This window comes from Protopterus annectens, chromosome 8.part0, assembly GCF_019279795.1.
Source record: "Protopterus annectens isolate FY-2018-M chromosome 8.part0, PAN1.0, whole genome shotgun sequence".
Classification (NCBI taxonomy): Eukaryota; Metazoa; Chordata; order Ceratodontiformes; family Protopteridae; genus Protopterus; species Protopterus annectens.
Genome location: NC_056741.1, coordinates 447,169,144 through 447,193,135, shown reverse-complemented (window position 1 = coordinate 447,193,135; position 23,992 = coordinate 447,169,144). Strand labels below are relative to the sequence as shown.

At 41.6% G+C, this 23,992-nt stretch overlaps 1 protein-coding gene across 1 annotated transcript in view; it reads right to left on the bottom strand.

Annotated features, from left to right (window-relative positions):
* LOC122808866 (mothers against decapentaplegic homolog 4-like) overlaps positions 1-23,992 on the bottom strand; it is a gene marked incomplete in the record, with an annotated part of 2,707,603 nt that overhangs the window by 754,199 nt on the left and 1,929,412 nt on the right.

Sequence of the window (23,992 nt, the reverse complement as noted above, 5' to 3'; positions counted from 1 at the left end):
AAAAGTTTCCCCAACGGGGTACTTAGCTTTACTGAAGACTTCGGATCTGAAATTCAATTTAGAAAATCTCAGGAGTCGACCGACCGGCACTTGCGAACTGCTTTTGCTTCGGGCACTGCGTGGCAAGAAAGACTTAAGAAAATGGCGTCGGCTGCATCTTTTATACCCCTGGCGCACTGACGTCAGGGAAGAGGCGACAGCAACCGACGCCAGACCAGGACTTTGTAATTCAGGCCGACTGCGGGTAGCCTGCTAGCAGGATAACCCAAGTGTAATGACTGCAACAGTGAAACACGATGAACATCTTCTAACTGCAGCCCTGCAGGAGGCCTCTAAATAATCAAAACCACATTGCAAAGTATGCTTTCCAACTTGTTCAGCTGCATGCAATACATCCTGCATTTCCTTGTTTTTAGCACATTCAGAGTTTAACAACATTTTCTGTTTAAGCAATGCCATGACATGTTGCTGGTATTTGAGCATATGAAACTGACAGTTTAAGGCCCTTATAGCCAAAGTAGCAGATGTGTAAACCTTTTTTCCCCATTTATCCAGTGCCCTAGAATCCCTGTCAGAGGGGGTAGGGTTTTTTGCAGCTGAAGCCTTAACTCCTTTGGGACCCTGAGAAATCGTTTCTGGGTCTGCAGCAGGGTTCTTAAAAAGGAATTTATGTGAGTCAGGAACCCTGTAATATCTGTCAGGCTTAACTGGAGCTGGAGGTAAGGAGTCAGGGGTAAGACTAGACTCCGAAAACACATCTACAATGTCTAACACAGGTGGGATGGCTAGTGACTTGTGTTGAGGTAGTAACAGGAAATCCCTGAGCCTCTTTTTAGATTCTGAAAAATCTTGGCTCTCCCAGTGGAAATGCTCCCTCATGGTATGTAAGGTTTCCCCAAAAGAATAGTCCTCTGTTGGAGAAGCTGAAGGTACAGATTTCTTCAGCATCAGAATCCTCATGGGGGGAAGAGAATATTCCTGATCAGAAGAGGAATCAGAAGAGATGGAAACCTGATCTGAAGATTCAGTCAGTCTCTTGCCTAGGCCTCTTAGGAGGGGGACGGGAACCCCTGATCAAGGTAATCAAGTCTATGGCCATTTTGAGCATCTGCTTTTTGGGCATGGAGACCTGTCCACGTGGCTCTTGAGTTTGCTTCTTTGCCTTTGAAGGTGGTTTAGTCTTTGCCTTTGAAGTCAGTTTAATGTATAGATGTTTAGGTCTGAATACACCCACAGAAGCCGATGCCTGCTCAGTGGCTCCGGACCCATCTGAAGAAACAGCGTCCGAGGCTCGAATACCTTGAGTTTCCAGCGGCATAGCCGACTCCATGTGGGAATCGGTAGTGGCCTGCAACTCTAAAGTAGCGGGAGTCAGGGGCTGCGAAAGCGCCTCACTGAGAACCGGCAAACCAGCAACTGGCTTAGGAGAAGCTTCGCCATCGGTTTTGGGCCTCAGTTGTTTATCTTTTTCTTTGCGTTTTTTGTGAACTCTGGTAGTCGGATGGCTTTCCGACGACATTTCTGGATAATTAAACCTGCGTCCAAAATAGTTTAATGCAAAATCATACCGACGCTTAATAGTGCGTTGGTTAAATCTAGCACAAAACCGACAACCTGAAGCGTTATGGTCAGGGCCTAGGCAAGGAATACAGTAAGAATGAAAGTCCTTTTGAGGTATTTGCTTCCCACAAGAAATACAATTATTAACTTTTTCTGACATCGGTCTGGAGCAAGAAAAAAGTTTCCTCAACAGGGTGCTTAGCTTTATAGAAGACTTCGGATCTGAAACTCGAACTTGAAAATCTCAGGAGTCGGCCGACCGGCACTTGCGAACTGGTTCTGCTTCGGGCACCACGCAGCAAGAAAGACTAAGAAAATGGAGTCTGCCTCATCTTTTATACCCCCGATGACCTGACATCAGGAAAGGGGCGACAGCGGCCGACGCAGGACCCAGGACTTTGGAATTCAGGCCGACCGAGGGAAACCTGCCAGCAGGATTACCCAAATGTAATGACTGCAACAGTGAAACACGAAAACATCTGGTGACTAGCTTAACGGAAGCATCGTCTGCAGTTTTGGACTTGTGCAGTCTGTCTTTATCCTTACATTTTTTTCAGATCATCAGTAGTCAGATGGCTTACCAAAGCCATATCGGAATACGAGGACGGAGAGTGAAAATATTTAGCTACAATAAGGGCCAACATATAGTTCTGGCGTTGAACAAAGCACAAAAACGACAGCAAGGGACGTCGTGGTCTGGGCCAAAACAGGTGATGCAGTAAGAATGGAACTCTCGGTGTGGTATTTGCTTTCCACAGGCGAGATAACTTAACTTTTTCTGACATCTGTTAGAGCAAGAAAAAAGAATCCCCAACGGGGTACTTAGCTTTAGAAGACTTCAACTTCAATTCGGAAACAAAAACTCAGGTAGTGGCTGACTGGCACTTGTGCAAAAGTACAGTTTTGTACCTACCATAAATGTAGATGTTAGAGTGTCTTCACTGCTGCAGTCATTACACTTGGGTTATCCTGCCATCAGGTGGTCCCGCAGTCGGCCAGAGTTCCAAAGTCTTGGTCCGGCGTCGGTTGCTGTCGCTTCTTCTCTGACGTCAGTGCGCCAGGGGTATATAAGATGCAGCCGATGCCATTTTCTTCAGTTTCTCTTGCCCCAGATGTCAGGTGCCCCCAAATAGGTGGGCAATATATATTGCTAATAAAACATACAATAAAGGTAAAAGCAAAACCTTCAGTTACCAGCAAATACACCACATAGGTAGTATAGGGTTGAAAGGTATAGATATGGCCCAACTACGAAAGAGGGGATGGCGGGTGGGTAACCTGGACTGCAGCAGTGAAGACACTCGAACATCTACATTTATGGTAGGTACAAAACTGTACTATGTTCGTGTTTCACTGCTGCAGTCATTACACTTGGGATGCATCCCAAAGCTGAGTTAGAGTGGCTGGTTCCATAAAGTATTTGGGGTGGCTATGAGGCCCTGCAGCACTGTAGTGGCAAAGCCAGCTCTGGATCTAGAATAAAGAGGCAAGTGATAATGCTTGGTAAAGGTGTGCACTGAACTCCAAGTTGCAGCTTCCAGGATATCTTTGGTAGGTAACTCCTGTAAGGTAGGCAGTTGAAGTGGCTTTTGTCCTGGTGGAATGTGGCCTAATGTTACTAGGTACAGGTTTTCCATGCTGTGTGTAGCAGAACCGCATACAGTGTCCTATCCACTTTGAAATGGTCTGCTTTGAAATAGCCTTTCCCTGTGATCTTGCAGCATATGCTACAAACAATTGCTCAGTTTTTCTGAAAGTTTTTGTTTTGTCCAAGTAGAAACGTAATTGTCTGTGTATGTCCAAGGAATGCAGAAGTCTCTCCCCTTTAATCTGGGGATTTGGATAAAAAGTTGGCAAGTGAATAGTTTGGTTAAGAGCCACACTGGATACCACCTTAGGCATAAATGAAGGGTTTCTTCTTAAAGAAGCCCTGTCTTGGTGAAAAATGATGAAAGGCTCCACTGCCATTAGTGCCTGTAACTCTGATACTCTTCGTGCTGAGGTTATTGCCAGAAGCAGAGCAGCTTTCCATGATGCATATTTTAATTCTGCTGAACTGGCTGACTCAAAAGGAGGTAAAGTTAGTTTTTCCAAGACAAAATTGAGGTCCCAAGTTGGTGTTGGTGCTCTCCGGGGCGGTCTTATGTTTTTAGCCCCTCTGAGGTACTGTTTTAGCAATGGATGAGAGAAAATAGCAGGACCTGTGTTGAAATGAGCCGAGATGGCAGAGGGGTGGATCTTAATGGATTAAAAGGATAGTCCTTTGTCCAGCATCTCAGTTAAGTATTGCAATATCGGAGGAATATTTGGGACAAGAGGGTCAAAGCTTTGAGCCTGGTTCCAGGCACAGAATCTCTTCCACTTTTCTGAATAAGATTTATTGGTGCTAGGCCTCCTGGCCTCCAAAATGACATCCTTAACAGCTTTAGAGAGAGGTGTTGTCTGCTTGACTAATGAATCTGCCATGCAGCTAGGTTTAAGGTTTTGAGCCGACTGTGCAGGATCTGATTGTTTTGTTGAGTCAGAAGGTGCGGAGTTTGAGGTAAAATCCATGGTGGGCCTTGAGCTAAGTTCTTTAAGATTGGGTACCAGTGCTGGCTTGGCCAGTCTGGGGCAATCAGGATCATCTGTGATTTTTCTTGTCTGGCTTTTAGGAGTACCTTTGAAAGGAGAGGCAGTGGTGGGAAGGCATAAACTTTTAGGCTTTCCCAGCTGAACGAGAGAGCATCCACTTTCCATGCTTGTGTGAGATAAGTCCTTGTGCAGAATTTTTGTAGTTGGTAATTCATTGGGGAGGCAAAAAAGATCTATGTCTGGGCACTCCCATTTTTACGTTATCATGCTGAATACTTGTGGATTTAATTTCCACTCGTGAGGATCCATGATGTTTCTGCTTAAGTCGTCTGCCAGAGTATTTTTCTTTCCTGGCAGGAATTGTGCTTGTAGATGAACTTGATAGGTTAGAGCTGTGTTCCACAAGGTCATGGCTTGTCTGCATAGGGGATAGGAATGAGTGCACCCTTGCTTGTTTATATACCACATAACTGTGGTGTCGTCTGTCTTTAATAATAGTTGTCCTGGATGCAGAAGGTCCTTGAAAGCTGTTAGGGCATTTTGTACAGCCAACATTTCTTTTTGACTGATGTGAAGATGCATTTGGTCTGCAGTCCACTTGCCCTGAATACATTTTCCTGCCATGTGTGCTCCCCAGGCGTAATCCGAAGCATCTGTTGTTAGTGTCTGCCTGGCTGTGGGTAGAGTGAAAGGCTGTCCCTTGTTGAGGTGACATGCCTGTGCCCACCATCGAAACTCCTGTTGTAGGCAGGGAAATAGTGGTATTACTGCTTCCAAACTGTGACAGTGTTGAGTCCAAACACTTTTTAGGTACCACTGTAATTTCCTCATATGCAGTCTGGCATATGGAATTAGTAGTATGCAGGATGCCATGAATCCCAAGGCCTGCAGAATTTTTCTTGCAGGGAGTTTTTGTTGGCATCAATTGAAAGTGCTGAGTCAGTTGTCCTTGCTTGTCTGGCATGAGATAAGCCATCTGGGCTGTTGTATTTAAGCTGGCACCCAGGAATATTATCTCTTGTGAGGGCACTAGTTTTGACTTCTTTTCATTTACTGTGTACCCTAGGCAAATTAGCAACCTTTTTTACAAACGCCAGATGTTTTAGAAGAATATCCTTGCTCTCTGCTTGAACAAGGCAGTCATCCAGGTATGGATATATTTGAATTCCTTTTTGTCTGCAAAATGCAATTACTGGTGCCAGGCACTTTGTGAAGACCCTGGGCAGAGTAGATAAGCCAAAGGGCAGTGCAGAGAATTGGTAATGCACTGAATCAGCTATGAATCTGAGGTATCTTCTGCAATTTTGTCTGATGGGGACATGCAGGTATGCCTCTTTGAGGTCCAAAGTAACAAGCCAAGCCTTTTTGCCCAGCATGGGAAGAAGCTGCAGTAGTGTCAACATTTTGAATTTTGGAACATCCAGGTAAGTATTTAGAGTAAAAAGGTCTAGTATGGGTCTCCAGGCTTTGTCCTTTCTGGGGACCAGGAAAAGTCTTGAGTAAAATCCTTGTTCCTGTTTTGGCACTTTTTGAATAGCTCTCATGTCCATGAGGGCTGTAATTTGTTTTTGTGCCTCTGCCCATTGATTTTGTGGCAGGTCTGGCATTCCTTTTAGCCTTGGTAGAGTGTGAAAGTGGAACCTGTAACCTTGAGAGACAATATTCAGAACCCATTTGTCTTAGATGATTATATGCCAATTTTGAGTAAAAAGTGCTAGTTCTCCCCCTAAGGGGGCTGTCAAAAGTTAAGTGCTTGGCATTCGAAGGGGGAAGTCAATGGGACCGTTTCCTGTAAGGTTGTGACTTGTCTTCACCTCCTTTTGGAGTTGAAGCACCCCACTGTCGTGGTCTGTAAGAGCCTTGGGGCTGAGATCTGCCTCTTTGTGGTCTGTCTGACACTGGAAAGGACCAATTCTTTGAAGGCCAATTTCTGCTAAATCGAGGTGGCTGTACATGTAAGCAATCCTTCACTGTTTGCATAGATTTTGCCTTATCCTCCATTTTCTTTAATATCTCATCTGCCTTAACACCAAATAAAATATCTTGCTGTAAAGGAGCATCCAATAATTTAGCCTTAACATGATCAGGTAAACCTTGTTCTTTTAACCAAGCATGCCTTCGAATCACAGATCCTGTAACTGCTGCTCTACAAGAAGCCTCTAATGAATCAAAACCACATTGCAGAGTATGTTTTCCCACTTGTTCAGCTGCATGCAATAAATCCTGCATTTCCTTATAGTCAGGATGTTCTGAACTTGTAATAATTTTCTGTTTTAACAGAGACATTAAATATTGTTGGTATTTAAGCATGTGAAACTGGCAATTTAAAGCTCTCACTGCTAAAGTTGCAGAAGTGTAAACTTTCTTCCCCCATCTGTCTAATGCTCTAGAATCCCTGTCAGAGGGAACTGGATTCTTAACCGTGGAAGCCTTTACCCCTTTGGGACCCTGAGAAATAGTTTCTGGGTCAGCAACAGGGTTTTTATAAAGAAATTTGTGAGGGTCAGGGACTCTGTAGTACCTGTCTGGCTTGACTGGAGCAGGGGGGCAAAGAATCAGGATTTAAACTGGATTCAGAGAACACATCATCCACAATATCTAACACTGGCAGAATAGCAAGGGGTCTGTGCTGAGGTAATAAAATAAAGTCTCTGAGCCTTTTCTTGAATTCTGAGCAATCCTGGCCCTCCCAATGGAAATGCTCCCTCATGGCATGTAAAGTTTCCCCAAAAGAATAATCCTCAGGGGGAGAGGCTGAAGGAATTGATTCTTCAGCATCAGAGTCCTCATAGGGGGGTAAAGAGTATCCCTGGTCTGAAGAGGAATCAGAAGAAATGGAAACCTGGTCAGAGGAATCATAGTCTGTATCCTGCCTAGGCCTTTTATCAGGAGGGGGATGGGTACCCCTGATCAGAGTAATTAAGTCTTCGGCCATTTTGAGCATGTTTTTTTAGGCATGGAGGCCTGTCCAGGTGAATGCTGTACTTACTTCTTTGTCTTTAATGGAGTTTTAGACTTGGCTGTAGTTTTTATGGTAAGCTGTGAAGGTCTGAAAACACCCTCAGCCTGCTCAGCGGCTCCGGAACCATCTGAAGGGTTAGTTTCCGAAGGCCCAACACCTCGAGTATCCTGAGGCCTAGACATCTCCACGTGGGAGTCGGAGGTGGCCTGTGGCTCTGAGGTAGCGGGTGTCAGGGGCTGCGAAAGTGCCTCACTGAGAACCGGCGAACGGCCTAGAAGAGGCTTCATAGTCAGTTTTGGACCTCGGATGCCTGTCCTTATCCTTGTCTTTGTGTTTTTTGTGTATTCCGGTCATCGGTTGTTCCGACAGCATGGTGTAATTAAACCTTCGGCCAAAGTAATGGAGAGCAAAATCAAACCGACGTTTAATAGTGCGTTTGTTAAATCTAGCACAAAACAAACTAGTGAAGTCGTGGTCTGGGCCTAGGCATGGAATACAGTAAGAATGAAAATCCTTATGAGGTATTTGCTTCCCACAAGAAATACAATTATTAACTTTTACTGACATCAGTCTGAGGCAAGAAAAAGTTTCCCCAATGGGGTACTTAGCTTTATTGAAGACTTCGGTTCTGAAATTCGAATTGAAAATCTCAGGAGTCGACCGACCGGCACTTGTGAACTGCTTTTGCTTCGGGCTCCGCGTGGCAAGAAAGACTGAAAAAAATGGCGTCGGCTGCATCTTATATACCCCTGGCACACTAACATCAGGGAAGAAGCGACAGCAACCGACGCCGGACCAAGACTTTGGAACTCTGGCTGACTGCGGGACCGCCTGACGGCAGGATAACCCAAGTGTAATAACTGCAGCAGTAAAACACGATGAACATCTGCTTCAGGCTCCTCGGCAAGAAAGAATAATGTAATTGTGCCGGCTGCCTGATTTTATACCACTGATGACCTGACGTCAGTCCTGGAGCGACAGCAACCTACGTAGAAATATTACGCTTCTGGTATTCGGGCCAACTGAGGGCTACCCATGGCAGGATAACCCAAGTGTGATGACTGCAACAGTGAAACACGAAGAACATCTACTCTAAAGCTAACTTCCTACTATTAAGTTATAACCTGGCATAATTTCAAATCCCCATAAACCTTAAGAACACTGCTGCCCATGTGAAACTGTTCAGAGAAACCCTATACAAGCATATTAAACAGCTGCAAAGAGACAAGCTGTACCCACCAGGTAGAAGTAAAGAACTAACAAAAAACAAGCCACCCTGGTGGAATCACATCAACAGGCTGTATAACAGAAGGAAGAAAATCATGGCAAAAATTAGGAGGTATAGCAACCACCTATCAGGTCCTCTGGAACTACTGTTTAACTGTAGCCTCCAAAAAGGCTTTGTGCCTCACAGATGGAAGAACAGTCTCCCTCTATACAAAGGTGGACCATCTACAGACTCTGGAAACTACAGAATCATAAGTCTCACTAGTCTCGTACACAAAGCCCTGGAAAGATTTATGAAGGAAATCATAAATAATAGAAACATAGAAAACCTCAAAACACTGGACACAACCCAGTTTGGTTTTGTCAAGGGCAGGTCATGTCTACTCAACCTGGTGGACTTCTTTGAGGAAGTCACTACAGCAATACAGGAGGGCAAAAGAGTTAACACTGCCTACCTTGACCTGGCTAAGGCATATGACACATTAACCCATTCGGGCATTGTTGATAAACTCAAGAGGTTAGGTATAAACCCTTATGTTACCCAGTGGATACCCAGCTGGTTCACATACAGGACCTAGGAAGTTAGAATTGGGGAGTCCACCTCTACAAAGAAGCCAGTCGCAAGTAGAGTCCCCCATGGTTTGGCCCTGGGAGCACAGCTTTTTGGCATTTACTTCTCTTTAGTCAAAGCTAATGTCAAGTGACACTTGCTGACTACATTTGCATACGATTGCAAATTAGGAGCAGAATCCCCCACTGACACCAGTGTTCCGCAGGAACCGCTGACACAGACAATTTGTATCAAGGACTAAAACTAACCACCAAGAAATACACAAAAGTATCCTTCAGGAGTTCACCCACCACACTAAATATCATACTGAATACACAACCCTAAAAGTCAACCCAGCAGTCAGGAACTTGGGGGCACATACAGGCAGTAATCTAGCCTTTGACCATCATGTGTCTATAAGTAATGAAATCATTTTGCATTGTGCATCTTATAAACAAAGGTACAGGATGGTCCAAAGAAGTCATTTTCACTGAATTCAGCACTCATCAGACCCATCAGAGTACAATGCCCCCCTTTGGTATACATCTAACCAGATGCATCCAACAACTGAAAATGTCCACAGAGACTAAAATAATACAGGGTGTAAGTAATGTGTCCTGTGCAGACTGTCTTAAAGCCCTAAGCCTGTATTCTGTTTTCCACAGGATGTTGAAGGGAGATCTATGCCTGGCATAAAAGGCATTGTCAGACCCTACAATGATGGACCGCCAACATACCCACAACCAAACCACCAGAATTACCCGTTCTAAAGATGTAAACCTTGCCTGTGATATAAAAGGACCTGCTGGAGAGACAGGTATGTATCCCAGAGACTACCTCTTCCCTGGAACAGGCTCCCATCCATGTGAAGCAGAGTTCCTTCATTACCTAATTCAAGTGTAGCTTGGACAATTGGCTGTGGGACAGGAAACTCACCCCTGGTTTGACACCTATGTCTCTAATGGACACAGGCAACCTGTAAATGTTTCATGTCCCAGGCCCCTGCTTGTAAATGTTTAATTTCTCAAGCACCTGCTTACACTTATCAAGAGTACCTGAACTTGAGATTTGGGATGCATGGTTAGGTTTAAAAAGGCCCTAGTGGTCATTACCCTAGTACACACCTATGAACCTACGAAGTGAATTGCACAGTTATTTAAGACTGTGTGTTTCAGTACACTGCCTGCAAATGCATGGAAGCTCCTTCCAGGTTTAGAGGTATTAATAAGTTTTGTAACAACCTGAAATTTTCTGGAATAGTATGAAAATTTTGAGTATGTTTCTTAGGAAATGGAACAGTGCAAAGATTTACCTGTATGGATGCTTAATCTCATTTTTAAACACCTTTAACAAATTATCACTTAAAACACAGGCAAACACGTATTAATAGAAAAACTTGTAATATTTGCCCATTTAAATACAATACACATCTCATATATTTTCTTTGCTATTATCAGTCCAACATTACAAAAACATTGCTGAGTTCCTGTCTTCCCTTAAATCTCATTCCTCCTCCAACATTATTATGCATGTATTGCTCCCACAATTTCCTTTTATTTCTATGTAATTTGAGCCTTCCCTTTTCTAAAGAATCCACTTCCATTTTTTTTGTTTCTTTTATAAAATTAAATACCTCAAATACAGTTGGGTACAGACTTTGCTTTCCACTTTCTAGTAATTGCTTTTTTGTCAGCCAGCAGACAAACTTAATAAGGTCATACTATGACAGCACAATTCAGATCCTGTATCCCAGCCCAAAATAATAATTTCCTTACTTACAGCCATTTGCTCACCCAATATTTCTGATAGAATAATCTGTAGGGAAGTTTTAAAATATGGCAACTCATTACATTCCCAAAATATCACTTTCTTTTCCATCACTCCTCCAACATTTGCTATCTACCTGAAAAACTGTTTGAACTCCTTTGGGCATAAAACCAAAAATGCAAACACTTAAAAGCAAAGATCCTAAACCTTCTGGACTCGGTTGCATACTTGAGAGCCATACACAAGTCTTCCCATTATTATCTTGTAAATTGCTTTTCCAATCACTCTTCTCAATCTTTTCTAACCTAGTCTGATTGACTTTTATAGTTATCATGATATATTTTACATGCCCTACTAACTATCCCTTTTTTAACAGCTACATCTGTTCTAGAGTCAATTAAAACCTCTACCAGGGCAGGTCTTTCACTAAAAATTCCCCTACCCCTTACTCTATATGCCTGTACTCTGAGATCAAGTCCTGGTATGGAAGGCAGGCTCTAGTCTACAATCCAAATGTTTTATTGTCCTCATCCCACTCTACCACCTTTCCTGCTTGAGTTATTTGCTCCCACCAGTACCTTGGCTCCTTTGTCAGCTTTCTCCAATAAATTCTAGCCTTTCGTTGCCTATTTTTCGAACCCCTACTTGTAGTCATTCAATTTGGCAAAATCTCCATTCTTGTGTTTGCTTAGTTATTAGAATAATTTCTGCTACTTTATAAATATATTCTATATGGCTGTTATTCTCCTTAGGGACATGCATGTAAAACCCCACTCTTTTTCTTGAATGCCCTCCCTTGATTCATTATTAGCCCTTTTCTCTTTAAATTAATAACCTTCTGCTTGTGTTATGTATATAAGCCTTAACCATGTAGCTTTAAAATACCCTTTCAAATCAAGTATATCTAAATCATCTTCTACTGGAAGGATCAACTTACCTCTCTCTCTTCCAGATAAACTCCTTCAATTCTTTATTACTGTCCACAGTTTCTCATCAGGTTGATAAAAGTATGCTTGACCAGTATCAAACATTAAAGGGAGTTAAAACATTTTCACTGGTTGTGTCTTATTTACTATCCATATTCATAAACTCGAGTTTCCATTTTCTCAGTTTTTATATTAGCTTGTTGGTCTCTTCCCATACATCCTTAGCTGTCATAACAGAATCCTTTTTAATTCATACTCCTAAATACTTCAGCTTATCATGTCCCCATAATTATGGGTATTGTTGAAGGAATTTTTGTTTACCTAAATAATTTATGGGTATAGCATTTGTTTTATCTTCACTAATTTTACATCCCAAAAAGACTTAAAAAATGTCTCAAAATGTTCCACAACCCTGAGATGTCTTATTTCTGGATTTATCAGTTACAGCATATCATCATCTGCAAATAAAGCTAACTTTTCTTTTTTACCATACCATTTAAATCATTGCATTTATGAGTCCCTTGATTTCTTTGCTAATGGCTCTAATTATAAATCAAATAAATAAAAGAGAAAAAGAGGACACCCTCGCCTGCCTCTTCAGTTCAAACACAGTTTAAGTGTGCGGAACTCTCCCACTTTAATTCTTGCCTCCAATTATTCATATATCTTTCTAATTAACCTTAAGATTGTATCAGGAAATGCAAATGCTTCCAATGCCCTACTCAAAATCCCAGCTTACTCTGCAAATGCTTTCTCTCTATCAAGATCCACCAACAAAACAGAGATATTTTGTACATTCTGCTGCCCTGTGGATCATCGTTGTTTTATTAATGTTGTCAAATGTTTGCCTCCCCCCCAAAAAAACAGCGATCCATACCTATTCTTTTGGCTAATATACACAAACACTTTATAACTGTGTCTTTGCCATCTTTAGGTAACAGAACCACTACAGCTTTTTTCTAAGATTGGTGCTTCCCCTCCTTTTAAAATACTGTTAAACAAAATCTTCCAGATCTTTATCTCTTTCTTCCCTCCTAATTTCCAAACTTCTACAGGAATACCATCTGATTCTAGAAACTTTCCTGAGGATTGATTATACATCACTGATTTTATTTCATCACCTCATGTCTTAACTGTTGGTTGTTATGCCTCAGTAACCTCTAACCTTGGCATAATTAAGTCTTCCATAGATATCCATTTGTACTCTTTCTTGATTTCTACATTTCTTTACTTTACATAAATTTTCTAAAATTTGCAGACTACCTCTAAAACCTCTACAGGATCTTTGGTTATTTTTCTTATTATAGGTTCCCTAACTTTGGCAACAATCCTTTCAATGTTCTGTTGCCTAAGTCACTGTGTTAAAAGTTTTTATGATGTGGAGTTATCAAAAAATAGTTGCTTCACTGCAAATTTTTTTTTATTTAATCTCATACATATTATCCAGATACTCAATTATTTTCTCTTTAGAACTCTGCTTTTGCTCCTCCTCTTGCTCTGTGAGATTCCCCTTATTCTTCAATACTTTAGTCTTTGTCAGCCACACTAATTTCTATTTCTTGGTCTTATATCCTCCTCTTTTATTTCAACACAATTTGAAACTCCATTTTCATTTTATCCCAGTCACTAGCTCTAACTTCTGAATAACTCTCAAATAATTTCCACTACCCATTTCTGAAGTTCCACTCTTTTTAACAGATAGGTGGGAAAAGCACCAGTATCTTATTTTTACTTCATTACCCTGTATTTGTATCTTAGTTTTCATTGGTGCAGCATCAGAAATTTATTGGATGTGTGTCAAAACTTTCAAATAAATGCATATGTTCCTGTGAAATATAATTTCTGTCAAGTCTAGCCCAGTTATTATACCCTGGGAATAATATGTAAATTCTGTTAGAGTTCTACTACTGAATTCCCCACTTTCCATACCAAATATTTTCATAAATTTCTTCAGAGATCTATCCCCTCTATTATACTGTCCTTTTCAAGGTCCTTCTGATGCAAAGCTAAAAACACAGCATCAATGGGACCTGACGGTATCCCGAGTTGCATGTTACGTGAACTCCAAGAGGAGCTAAACCCACACATAAAAATGCTATATATGTACCTGAACACTGGCATACAGCAACAGTGGTCCCACTCCACAAAGGGGGTGCCTCTACAGACCCTGGAAACTACCGCCCCATAAGCTTAACCAGCCTCGTCTGCAAAGCTATGGAAAGAATCAATATGGAACTCATAAACAGAGACATAGGGGGCCTACAGACACTCGACCCCACCCAGTTCGGCTTTATAAAGGGCAGATCCTGCCTTTTGAACCTGGTTGACTTTTTCGAAACAGTCACTAGAGCCATTGATGAGGGTAAAGCATACAGCCTACCTGGACTTGGCTAAGGCCTTCGACACAATACCCCACTCAGGCATCATAGATAAGCTCAACAGCTTAAACGTACACCCTTATGTCACTAGATGGGTTGCAAACTGGCTAAAGGACAGAACCCATAAAGTTAAAATCGCTGGAGCAATGTCAGACTCAAAGCCAGTCACAAGTGGTGTCCCACAGGGATCTGTCCTGGGACCCCTCTTGTTCGGCATTTATTTCTCAGATGTTAAAGCAAACATCGGAGGGCTGTGGCTGACAAAGTTCGCAGATGACAGCAAACTAGGCGCCATAGTCGATACACCAGCGGACACATACATCCTACAAAATGGCCTCACAGAAACGGACAACTGGTGCCGGAGTCACGGCCTTAAACTAAATGCCAAAAAATGTATAGTCATCCCCTTTGGGAAAAACAAAGTGTCCACAAATTATCACATAGACAGCAACCCACTGAGTACGGAAAAAGTAATCAGAGACCTAGGGACCCAAGTCGACAGCGACCTCTCATTTGACACCCACGTTGCCAAAGTGGTTAGAAAAACATTCTACCTTGCACACCTCATCATGAAGGGATTCACATCCAGATCCAAGGATGTCATTGTACACCTATACTCCTCCCTCATCAGACCCATGATTGAGTACAATGCCCCATTTGGTATGTACCTCACCCGGCATTTGCAACAGCTGGAGAGACCACAAAAGTACCTCACCAAGAGGATCAAGGGTCTCCAACATATGTCTTATTCTGCCAGACTAAAGAAACTTCAGCTCTATTCAGTAGCATACCGCCTGCTCAGAGGTGATCTCTGCCTGACGTACAAGACCATGTCCAATCAGGATCTGATGGACATGCTCCACCTCAAAAAAAACAAATCCATCAGGACCACGAGAGCTAAAGACTTAAACCTCGGCACAACGATGAATAGGACATGCTGGAGGGATAGATTCATAACCCAGAGGCTTCCCATGCTTTGGAACAAGATCCCAGTTCAGATTAGGCAGAGCCCTCACTGACTCTCTTCAAGAGAAATCTTGATGAGTGGATGGGAGATCGTAAGTTTACCCCAGGGGTCACATCTGTGTCACTGCTAGACAGGGGCACAGTAAACTAATTCTATTATATAAGGGGACCTTCATTGTGTCACTACTAGACAGAGGCACAGTATTCTAAATTTATTCTGTACATTTTTTGTACCATTTCATGGGGTGGCAAAAGCCACATCACTATGGCTAGGCTTACAAATGCCCCAGGGCAGATAGCCTAGTACTATACTATGAAACTATGAAACTATTCTCACTATTGCAAATCTAATTCAACTTCCCACCACTAAATAATACCCCTAAAGAAAGCCAATAATTTCTCACAAAATTTTCTTAAGCTCCATAATTGCAGTTTTTGGTGGAATATAAATACATGCCATTGTAATCCTCCTCCATTGTCAACAGCCCCTTACTACCACAAATCTTCCATTTTTGTCTTTTGTTTCCTCCTCTATCACTCAGAGCTCCTCTAGGTATTAGTATAATGACTCCCCTTTTCCTCTGTCCCTTATATTCTGCTGAATAACCGATCTGAGATCCTTTCTTTGTCAAATTCACAAGCCAAGTTCTTTCCAAATGCGTCTCCTACAGCATTGTTACTTGTACTCTGCATTTCTCAATTCAATACTCTCTCCTTTTTTATCTATACCTGTAAAGCCAACCGCATTCCAGGATAATAAGGACAGCATAGCCAATACTGACAAAATGCTTTTGTATATTTCCAGCTTTTGTGTTACATGCATACACTGTTTGGTAGGCTGATCTTTTGTACAGTTGTTTCTTCTCATCTCCCTTTGAAACTATGTGAGATTTTTCAAGACTTTCTGTTTTAATGAAAACCATCAATAACTAAATAGAAAACAACCCCATTGCCTACTAACTTGGAACAAACACAGAAAACTATGTATATCTTCAAACATGAAGTTTAACCACCCAGAAGGGAACAAATGCCAATTTATGGCTGTACCTACAAACATTATCTAACCTAAAATTAGGCATGCTAAAGCACATGCTACAGCCTGTGCTCCCACTTACACTGACTGCTGTCTGTTTTTCTTATCTTTTTCCCTCCCAGATATGAAAAACAGCTTGTATGCTTTTCAGAAAACTAACTTTTAGCCCTTAAGAAAAAGTGCACTTGCTATCTTTAAATAAAACTAAATTGTACACAGTTCTATTAAATGCATTAAAGTATGAAGGCTGCTGGAGAAGTTGTTATACTCACTTCCCATAATTTCAAACTTAATTTTGTTCATTTATTTTATCACAGAACTGCTTGCCACTGCACCATTAAATTTTGCATTTCCCTTAGCAAAGAATATTCAGAATTCTCAAATTTAACTGCTTGCACCTGCAGACAGCTTGTATCTATAGAAATGTACTCAGCAATGAGTTTTTGTAAATTTCACTCAGAAAAAAATACCCAGCTTCCCTTACCTGCAGGCATCTCTACTCTGTTGAATATCTCCCAGTGGAAAACAAATATCTTTGCAAATAAGCAGCTTAGGATTTACATTGGTTTCATCATTTTGTCTTATTTTTAAAGCCTACATACTTACAAAAACATGTCTATAGCTCAAGCCACAGGTAGTAATCCAGACATCCACCTTTGCAAAATAAAAAACAGAAAATATCTTAAATTCTACAACTAATATAATCAGTGCACTTTTACCCCATCCCAGCAACCCAAGATCATAGCATATGAACATTAAACTTGTTTTTGGCCAGCCTTTTACCTCTTGTTATACTGTAAAACCTATACTTCTTACAGCTATAAAAATACTTTAATATCTTTAATACGTACAAGAGTAACTGAAGAGACTCCCTCCACACTGAAAATATCAGACTACACAAAACTATTTTAATGTATATAACAAGCAGTTTACATCATGAAATGTTTTTTATGCAAATGCTAACAACAAAATTTGGTTTAATTACAGCTAGTTCTCCCCCTTTTTGTGTCCTTCTAAACATGAATGACAAAGTGGGGTATATGCTTTACAGTCCACCCACAATTTTAACCAAGTCAACAAAAATCTAGTGTTTTTCACACTTTTTCTTGCAAAGCTATATTTCACAGGTGTGATAAGATGCCTTACAGTTTTCTTTTTATTCCTTAACTTCACAGTTGGTTGTCTTCTGCCTGTTCATATCTCCATCTCTCAAAACCAGACTCTTATTCAAGTCCAAGATGCTGCTGATTCTTCTAGTCAACTCCTGTTCTTTGTTCTTTCTTTCAAGCATTTTCCTTTGGAACACTGGAAAAGGTTTCACTGTCAAAGGCTCTCTATGAACCTTGCTGTCAGAAGAATGAGAATCAGAGTCCTCTCTTCTGCTTGCTGACTCAATTTTTGTTGGGGAGAGTTTAATTATTTCCTCCTCAGCCTGTTCTGTATAAAAAATGGCGTTGATCCTCCAGGGGAAAAAAAAGCTATGAAGACAGCCGGATACAGCAGCTTAAATCTCACATCAACCTCTAGACATTCTCTGATTCCTGGGATAAATCCGTTTCTCTTCTGCCTGGTGTACGGTGATTAACCATTTACTACAAACACACTGCTGTGTCCAATTTTTAATACTTTGCCCTTCTGCCACAATTCTGACAGGATGAACTCTTTCTGCTTTTGTTACTGCATCTTTACTAATACAGGTCTTTGCTGCTTTCCCATTGCCAAGTTTGGAGCATACACCTTATGTACCCTTTCAGTTAACAAATTTTGCTGTGAACACCAGTGCAGTTCCTTATTTGCACTTTCAGAAAATGTAAAACAGATTGGTCCTTCCAGTTTCTTTGGTACTGCAGAAAATCTCAGATTTCCTCTGTGTGCTCTAACTTTTTTTTAAACAGTTTTTCTTGAGAAACTTCATATTTAGCCAGCTTTTTCTCCATGCCAACATCCGTTTTTCGCATTTTTATCAATTCATCTGAATGGCTAGTTAAACCTTCTTCTAATTTTTTTACGGACTTTTGCTGCTTATTTATTTTAATCCTCTCTGAATACATTTGACTTATTTTTTTCCTCTAAATTACTGGAAGCCATCTCTTGAACCAAAGCTGAAGCTTGAATGTTTTTTGCTTAACTGCAGAATCCTTCCCATAAACTGTTTTCTCTTCACCTTTTCTGGTTAATTTTCTTTAAGGTTTTCCTGATTTCTTCTTTGCTGGCATTCAGGCAGTGTACTTACTATTCAGTAACTGAATTTTACCAAAAAAAAAAAAAAAAAAAATCAATGGCACTCCTTTTTCTCAGTTTCTGTTTTCACACTGGGAGAGCTGATGTTATGCTGCTGATCAGTGTGCAGTGATCCCGGAAGTCCAAAGCTATCTGATTTTTTATAAATAACAGTTTTAACTAATCATATGAATAGTACTAGGCGGAAGTACCCAATTGAGTCTAGTACAATCCGGGGCAATTAAAATAAACCTATACTGAAAACAGTATCAGTACTGTAATACTGGTGACTTGGATTAAGTTGCTTAAAAAAATATTGAGTTTTAAGTTCTGGAATACAGTGATGACAGGAATGCAATGTGCTGCATTCATACATGCTTTTCTGCACAGAAATACCTTACTTTGTTTATTTAGGATGGCTACACAAATACTAGAACCAAGAACCCAAATTTTCAGCAATAGGCAAAGTAAAACATGGTGAAAAGGCAGGTTTATAAAACAGCATCTCCCTAAACCTCCGCAGCAGACTCCCTTTGTATGTTAGGTGGAGTGACACAAGATCTTCCTTTAAACTTAACTTGGATAACTGGATGGGTATTCACAAATTTACTCTGGGATTGACAGGTATCGCCTCCTGGAGGAAGAAGGTTCAGCCTAGGACGTTAAATGTAATTGAAAGATTACATTTCTGCTAAAATTTGAAGTTCATTTTAAACAATTAAAATGAATTATGAAACATTTTTAACAAGACAAAACATTGCAGTAAATGTCCTTTACATCATACCCTTTTTCATATGCACCACAAAGGCAGTATACAACTCCTCTGCTTACAAGAAAATGTAATGGAAAATGCTCAACAATGTGTAAAATAAGGAACACAGATACATGCTTGAATTTCTTGCACAGACACTTAAACAGTTGTTTTCATGATTACAGTACAGTTTTGTACCTACCATAAATGTAGATGTTCGAGTGTTCACCCTGCTGCAGTCATCACACTTGGGTTATCCTGCCATCAGGCAGTCCCCGCAGTCGGCCTGAGTTCCAAAGTCTTGGTTCGGCATCGGTTGCTGTCACTTCTTCCCTGATGTCAGTGCACCAGGGGTATATAAGAAGCATCCGACACCATTTTCTTCAGTTTTTCTTGCCCCAGATGTCAGGTGCCCCCAATTGGTAGGCAATATATATATATATATATATATATATATATATATATATATATATATATATATATATATACCTATATAAAAATAAAACAATACCTTCAGGCACAAACAAATACACCATAGAGGTTGTATAGGATAGAGTGGCATAGATAAGTTCAGCTAGTTCAGAGGGGATGGAGGGAGGGTAACCTGGACTGCAGCAGGGTGAACACTCGAACATCTACATTTATGGTAGATACAAAACTGTACTATGTTCATCGTGTTACCCTGCTGCAGTCATCACACTTGGGCTGAATCCCAAAGCTAAGGATGGGTGGTGGAGTTAAACAGGGTCAGAAGAAGCTAGTAGGCCCTGCAAAACTGCAGTGGCAAAACCAGCTGTAGTCTTAGAATATAGGGGTAAGTGATAGTGTTTGGTGAAGGTGTGCACTGAACTCCAAGTTGCAGCTTCCAGAATATCCTTGGTTGGCACTCCCCTGAAAAAGGCTGCTGATGTAGCTGTAGCCCTGGTGGAGTGGGACCTAATGTTAGCAGATACCGGTTTTCCCATGATGCGTGTAGCAGAAACGTATGCAATGCCCTATCCATTTAGAAATGGTCTGTTTTGTGATGGCTTTTCCTTGTGATCCTGCAGCATAGGCTACAAAGAGCTGTTCAGATTTTCTGAATTCCTTAGTTTTATCCAAGTAGTAACGTAATTGCCTGTGAATGTCCAAAGAGAGCAGGAGTCTTTCTCTTTTGTTCTGGGGATTTGGGAAAAAGGTGGGCAAATGAATGGTCTGGTTTAGGGCCACACTGGATACCACCTTTGGCATAAAGGTAGGGTTAGTTCGTAGAGAGAGTCTGTCTTGATGAAAAATAAGGAAAGGCTCCACTGCCATTAGTGCCTGTAGCTGAGACTCTTCTAGCTGAGGTTATTGCTAGTAGCAGGGCAGTTTTCCATGAAAGAAATTTTAAATCAGCTGAAAACGCTGATTCAAAGGGCGGTAGTGTAAGCTTTTCCAGAACAAAGTTGAGATCCCAAGTAGGAGTTGGTGCTCTCCTGGACAGTCTTATGTTCTTAGCCCCTCTGAGGTACTGTCTTAGGAGTGGATGTGAGAATAAAGGAGGATCCGTGTTGTAATGAGCTGAAATTGCTGAGGCGTGGATCTTAATAGATGAAAAGGAAAGTGCTTTGTGCAACATCTCAGTTAAATATTGTGGAATGTTTGGATCAAGGGGATTTTGGCCTTTAGCCTGATTCCAGGCGCAAAATCTTTTCCATTTGTCGGAATAGGTTTTTCTTGTGCTGGGCCTCCAGAATGACATCCATACAGCTTTGGATAGAGGAGTTGGCTGTGGTTGTTTAGGTAATTTGCCATGTAGCCAGGTTTAAAATCTTGAGTTGGCTGTGTAGAATCTGATTGTCTCGCTGGGTAACCAGGTGAGGAATTTGTGGTAAAATCCATGGTGGGCCATGGGCCATGTTCCTTAGAATTGGATACCCAATGCTGGCATGGCCAGTCTGGTGCAATGAATATCATTTGTGGCCTCTCTAATCTGACTTTCAGCAGTACCTTTGCTAGAAGAGGCAGTGGAGGAAAGGCACACACTGTTAATGTTTTCCAACTGAATGAGAGGGCGTCCACTTTCCAAGCTTGTGGATGGAATGTCCTTGTGCAAAATTTTTGAAGTTGGTAGTTTTGGGGGCTGGCAAACAGATCTATGTCTGGGCATCCCCATTTTTGAGCTATCACTGCAAATACTTGTGGATCTAGTTTCCACTCGTGTGGATCCATGACGTTTCTGCTTAGGTCGTCTGCCAAAGTGTTTTTCTTTCCTGGCAGGAATTGTGCTTGTAATTGAACCTGGTAAGACAGTGCTGTGTTCCACAAGATCATTGCTTGCCTGCATAGAGGGTAGGAATGTGTGCCCCCTTGCTTGTTTATGTACCACATTACTGTGGTGGTGTCCGTCTTTATTATTAGTTGTCCTGGGTGTAAGAGGTCCTTGAAAGCTATTAGGGCATTCTGTACTGCTAGCATTTCTTTTTGATTGATATGCAGATGCCTTTGATCTGTAGTCCATTTGCCCTGAATGCACTGTCCTGCCATGTGTGCTCCCCAGGCATAGTTCGATGCATCTGTTGTCATAGTTTGCCTGGCTGTGGGTAAGGTGAAAGGCTGACCCTTGTTGAGGTGACATGCCTGTGCCCACCATAGAAACTCCTGTTGAAGGCAGGGAATGAGTGGAATCATTGTTTCCAAGCTGTGGCTGTGCTGAGTCCATACGCTTTTCAGGTACCATTGTAATTTCCTCATATGCAGTTTTGCAATGGTATTAGTCATATGCAAGATGCCATGAATCCCAAGGCCTGCAGAATTTTTCTTGCAGGGAGTTGGGTCTTTGTTGCTATTATTTTGAAATATTGAGTCAGCTGTTGTTGCTTGTCTGGCGTGAGATAAGCCATCTGGGCCGTTGCATTCAAGCTGGCACCAAGGAATATTATGTTTTGTGAGGGCACTAGTTTTGATTTCTTTTCGTTTACTGTGTACCCTAGGCAACTTAGAAGGTGTTTGACAAATGCCAGATGCTTTAAAAGAATGTCCTTGCTTTCTGATTGAATAAGGCAGTTGTCCAGGTATGGGTATATTTGAATTCCTCTTTGTCTGCAGTATGCAATTACTGGTGCCAAGCATTTTGTGAAGACCCTGGGCGCAGTTGATAAGCCAAAGGGCAGTGCAGAGAATTGAAAGTGTGTTGAACCTGCAATGAAGCGGAGGTATCTTCTGCAATTTTGTCTGATAGGGACATGCAGGTATGCCTCCTTGAGGTCCAACATTACTAGCCAAGCATTCTTGCCCAGCATGGGAAGAAGCTGCTGTAGTGTTAGCATCTTGAATTTTAGTACTTGCAGATAAGTGTGCAGAATTGAAAGATCCAGAATGGGTCTTCATGCTTTGTCTTTTCTTGGGACTAGAAAGAGTCTTGAGTAAAATCCTTGTCCTTGCTCCTGTGTAGGTACCTGTTGAATGGCTCTCATGTCCATGAGAGCTGTAATTTGTTTTTGTGCCTCTGCCCACTGATTTGGTGGCAGGTTTGGCATTCCTTTTTTCCTTGGCAAGGTATGAAAGTGGAATCGGTATCCTTGTGAGACAATGTTTAGGACCCATTTGTCTTTTGTGATGATGTGCCAGTTGTCTGCAAAAAATTGCTAATTTTCCTCCCAAGGGAGCTGCCAGGAGAGATTTGCTTGGTAGTTCGAGGATTGAGTCATTGTGTTTGTCTTCTGCTAGCTTGGGGCCTGTCTTCTCCTCCTTTCTGGGTAGCAGTACCCCACTGGCGAGGTTTGTAAGGGCCTTGTGACTGACCTCTGCCCCTTGGGCGTCTGTATTTGCCCCTCTGTGATCTGTCAGAAGTTGGAAAGGACCAGTTTTTTGTTGGCCAATTTCTGCTAAAACGAGGGGGTTGTACCTGTAAGAAATCCTTGACCGTCTGCAAAGACTTTGCCTTATCCTCCATTTTCTTTAAGACCTCTTCTGCTTTGACACCAAATAATACATCCTGCTGTAAAGGTGCATCCAATCATTTTGCTTTAACATGATCAGGCAGGGTTTTTGTTCTTTTAACCAAGCATGTCTACGTATGACAGACCCAGTAACAGCTGCTCTACAGGAAGCTTACAATGAATCAAATCCACATTGTAAAGTATGTTTGCCCACCTTTTCAGCTGCATGCAACAGATCATGCATTTCCTTGAATTCAGACTGTTCTTTATGTGTGCTCATTTTTTGCTTTAATTGAGACATTAGGAATTGCTGGTATTTCAGCATGTGAGACTGACAATTTAATGCTCTCATAGCCAGAGTTGCTGAGGTGTATATTTTCTTTCCCCATCTATCTAGGGCTCTGGAATCCCTTTCAGAGGGCACAGGATTTTTAACCATAGAAGCTTTAGCTCCCTTGGGACCCTGGGAAATTGTTTCTGGGTTAGCCACAGGGCTTTTATAAAGGAATTTGTGTGAGTCAGGCACTCTGTAGTATCTGTTTGGTTTGGCTGGAGCAGGAGGTAGAGAGTCTGGATTTAGACTAGACTCCAAGTAAACATCATCCACAATATCTAAAACTGGAGGGATAGCAAGTGGTCTGTGCTGGGGTAGTAAAAGGAACTCTTGGAGCCTTTTCTTAGAATCAGAGTAGTCCTGGCCTTCCCAGTGGAAATGTTCCCTCATGGTATGTAAAGTTTCCCCAAAGGAGTAGTCTTCAGGGGGAGATGCTGAGGGGATAGAGCCTTCAGCATCAGAGTCTTCATAAGGGGGAAAAGTGTAATCCTGTTCCTCAGAAGAAGCTGAGGAAATTGAAACCTGGTCAGAGGCAGCATAATCCTCCTCTTGTCTTGGTCTTTTATCTGGAGGGGGATGGGAACCCCTGATTAGGGTAATAAAATCTTCAGCCATCTTAAGCATGTTTCTTAGGCATGGGGCCTTGAACTGTAGATTGATGTACAGTCTTTTTTGGTTTTAATGGAATTTTAAGCTTAGCACAAGACTTAATGGTGAGTGTAGTCGGTCTGAAGACACCTTCTGCAACTGCCGCTGCATCGGCCTAGTACACTCTGCTTGAGAATCCGCAGCTGTCTGGGGTTCCAATTCTGCGGTTGTCAGGGGCTGCATAGGTGCCTCAC